This window comes from Elephantulus edwardii, unplaced genomic scaffold (assembly GCF_000299155.1).
Source record: "Elephantulus edwardii isolate Elephantulus edwardi_28Jun2011 unplaced genomic scaffold, EleEdw1.0 scaffold00224, whole genome shotgun sequence".
In the NCBI taxonomy this organism is placed as follows: domain Eukaryota; kingdom Metazoa; phylum Chordata; class Mammalia; order Macroscelidea; family Macroscelididae; genus Elephantulus; species Elephantulus edwardii.
The window spans coordinates 4,753,373-4,757,311 of NW_006399974.1; the positions used below are offsets into that span (position 1 = coordinate 4,753,373).

Sequence of the window (3,939 nt, forward strand, 5' to 3'; positions counted from 1 at the left end):
AATCATATATCACTTCTAATCTGTTCTTTCCCTCATCTGTTTCAATACAATATACATAATTTATCCAGTTTTTTCTGTCATACCCCCACCCTGATGACAGACCCATTCTACAACAGTGGCACCATGCAGTATTTGTCCCTTTGTGACTGAGATATTTCACTTTTGTTTCTCTTCCCCAGGAACTACTTCTTAAAAATCTCTTGTTGCTCTTATTTTTAAAACACTTTCTTTTAGCATCTTGTCTCTCTTGATTAATACTTTGAGTTGATTACCAGTTAGCAGTATTAGCTGAAGGGTTAACTAGGATTTTATTATTAGAGTTCTGGTTAAAATTCCCACTGAAGATCCTGTTCAAGGGCTAGAAATTGTTTTAAGTAGTTTTTGTGAAGTCCTAGGTCTTTTTGATAATGGCCTGGAGTGAAGTTCTTATCCAATGGTTGGAATAGCAAAATGAAAAGTATTGCTTATTCTCATAGATTTGTAGTGTATGTAACAGACAATTAGAACAGAATGGGAAAAAAAAGAGACTCTGATCCTAAGGCCAGATGGAGAAGTATGCATATCTCATTCTTAAGAGGGAGCATCAGTCTTCTTGCAGATCCTAAAGAATTCTAAGTGAACAGTTCCAATAGAAGTCTTGATTAGATTCATCAAGCCTACCTTCAGTGGACAAAATAAAAAAAAAAATTCCCAAATAAAGCAAGCAACAGAAAGGAAGACAGTGAATACAACCAGGCAAATATCATCTGTAAAGGAAGCCTTACAAGAGAAAAATTCTTCAAATCACATTAAAAATTTTATCATATGTATAAAATTCCCCTTAATCACCAAATATAGATGTTCAGACATTCATTCCCTTGACAACTAAAATGCACTTGATTCAGGCTTTGGTCTTCTCATTACTTGTTATTCATCTGAGAGCTGGACAACGAAAAAGGATAATAGGAGAACTGATGCCTCTGAGTTGTGGTTTTGGAGAAGTGTACTGAATTCCAGGGATTGCCAAAAGAACAGAGTTAGGTCTTGGAGAAAGTGTAGCCAGACTGCTGGTTAGTTTGCAAAGCTGCATGTTGCTAGGAGAGGTTATTTCTTGGAAAGGGAAATAATGCTTCAAAATGTGAAGGGTCAGAGAAAGAGAGGAAGACTCTACACTAGATGCCCGCAGCAATAAACTCAAGTATGTCAGAAAAGAATGAGGATGGCATAAGAGGGGACAGGATACAGACATGTTGTTCATATGATTGCTAAGAGTGGTACCTGACAATACGAAACAACATATGGGCTAAGAACAGTAAACATATGTGTTTCAGCAGCTAAAAAACCAAAGTTCTGGTTCTTAACAAGTTTACATTTTGATAGGGAGGATAAATAAAAACCATGTAAATAAATAGCATCATTTCATCCTATGGAGCAGAGACAAAGATAACAGAAATCAGGACCAACATACCAGACCAACCCCATCATGAAGTCAACTCCAGCTCATGATAACCCTCCATCCTAAGGCTTGAAATCTCTACAGGGAAAACCTGCCTAATGTTCTCCCTCAAAACAGCATGTAGACTGAAACTGTTAACCTTTGGGTTTGCAAACCAACACATTAAGTACTGACTCACCAGAGCTCCTTTGGACCAACACTTATTAATTCCTGAGTGAAGGAATGAGTGTGACTTAATGAGTATGAATGCAAGAGTAGAGAAAGGGAGAATTCAATTACCCAAGAGAAGGAAGTAGGAGACTCTGGAAGGACTCAAGAGAGTGGAATATACAATCCAGACCTAGAAGTGAAAGCACGAGTTTTTGAATGTGATATGGGTGTGGTTGGAGAAATGTGAGCAAACTGACAACTGAGCTAAAACAGAATGATAAGAAACCACCTAAGTTTAAGGAAAGACTACAGAATAATGATTTATTTTCCAGTTGCATTATGTCTACAGAGTCATTTGTACCACTTTTACATATAATTATCAATTTCTCTGTAGAAATTCTTTTTTTTTTTTTTTAATGAGAACCCAAAATCTCTGTAAAAGAAATTCTTAACTTTTAAGAATAGACTGTTGTTGCTAGATGCAGTTCAGTCAACTTCAACTCACACTGATCATTAACAAGGGATCTGAAATTTGGCCTATCCTGTGACATTCTCATCATCTTTTATATACTTGAGCCCACTGTTACAATTCCATGACCTCTTTTAAATCTAGCTTGAATTTCTGGAAATTCTCTTGTTGATATATTGTTCTAGTTATGTTTTTAGATACTCTTCAGTAAGACTTTTTTCTTAAATAGATTCTCACCACTGGGCCAACTGGCAGCATTATGATAGATGGTGAAGAGACTGAGATTGTTAATAGCTTCAGTTTGCTTGGCTCCACAATCAACACTCTTGGTACCAGCAGCTAGGAAATCAAAAGACTAATTATGTTGCAAAAGTCTGCTGTCAGAGATCTCTCCAGAGTACTGAAGAGCAATGTTGGAGACAAAGGTGGCCTTGATCCCAGCCATAGTCTTCGCATGTGCTATGCATCGGAGAGCTGGAGAGTGACTAGGGATGATAGAGAATTGATGCCTTTGAGCTGTGGTGCTGGAGAAGAGTAATGAATATACCATGAACTGCTAGAACAAACACGTTTGTCCTGGAGAGGGTTGAAGCTACGGCGGCTCCTTGGAGAATGGACTCTGAAGCTTCGTCTGACATACTTTAATGTTGCAAGGAGGAACCAGTCCTTGGAGAAGGACATAATGCTTGGGAAGGTGGAGAAAGAGTGCAAGAGAAGACCCTTGATGAGGCAGATTGATTCAGTGCCTGGGGTAATGAGGATAGGTATGTCAGAGACAATAAAGCTGGCTCAGGATAAAGCAGGGTTCAGAACTATTGTATACAGGGCCACCGTAAGTCATAAGCAACTCGATGGCACACAACAACATGTTGTTATATGTGACATTAGTGATGCTGTTTTTTGCTCTGTTCTGTCAAGACAGAATCAACCCATAGCTGACCTTCCAGAAGGTTTTCAAAGGCAGTTAATCACATGGGAGGAGACTGTACATCCATTTCCCATGTGGAAGCAGGTGGATTCAAATCACATGCCTTTGGGACTGCAGAGTAGTTTCTCACACTAGGCCACCAAAGTTCCCTGATACTGTTTGATAATTTCTATATTCTGTTGGACATGGGAACAGATATGGATATCTTCCTATCAGTTGGTCAGGTCTTTCAAATTCCTTGGCATAGACTGGTGAGAAGGTCTGTTCATTGAAATATGTCAACTAGAATCCTATCAATTCCTGTGGCCTTATTTTTTGCCAGTGCCTTCAGTGCAGCTTGAACTTCACTGCCATTGACTCTTGATCATATGCTACTTTCTAAAATGGTTTTGTGCAAATCAATTCTTTTTGGTACACTGATTTGTGTATTTGCATCATTTGTTGTTTTTAAATCTAGTTAACATTTTTATTTTATATATGAGAAATGCAGGCCCCTGAGTAGAGATGATTTGCTCAAGGTCACAGTTCTATTCAACAATAGGATTTAACTGAATAGCATAACCATTGGATTGCTCTTCCAGAGTTTTAGAAACTCTGCTATCATCATCTACATGTACAGCAAGCATTAGAGTTCTATTAAATTATAGATGCTGAAAGGCCTGGTAAGAAGGACACATTTAACAATGAATTAAAGTTGTCAATGGAAATGATTAGATAAAAATGCTTCCCTTAAACATTTTTTTAAATTATTATTAAATTTGATTAGTTTTAGTGAACATTTACAGAGATTTTGGGTTTTCATTCATTGTTGCACTGTTTTCTCTACCCTCCTCCCCAGTTTGTTCTCCCCCCACCCCCGAATATCTGTTTTAATTATCCAATTGCCACAGTGCTTGTCGAAGCCAGTTCTGATTAATCTCCTTTGTCAGTGTGTCCTTTGCCATTCCCTATCTCTCC

The 3,939-nt window shown here is 38.0% G+C and overlaps 1 protein-coding gene across 3 annotated transcripts in view; it reads right to left on the reverse strand.

Moving 5' to 3' along the window:
- Positions 1-3,939, reverse strand: part of SH3GLB1 (SH3-domain GRB2-like endophilin B1) — a 78,274-nt gene that overhangs the window by 46,686 nt on the left and 27,649 nt on the right. The window lies entirely within an intron of this gene.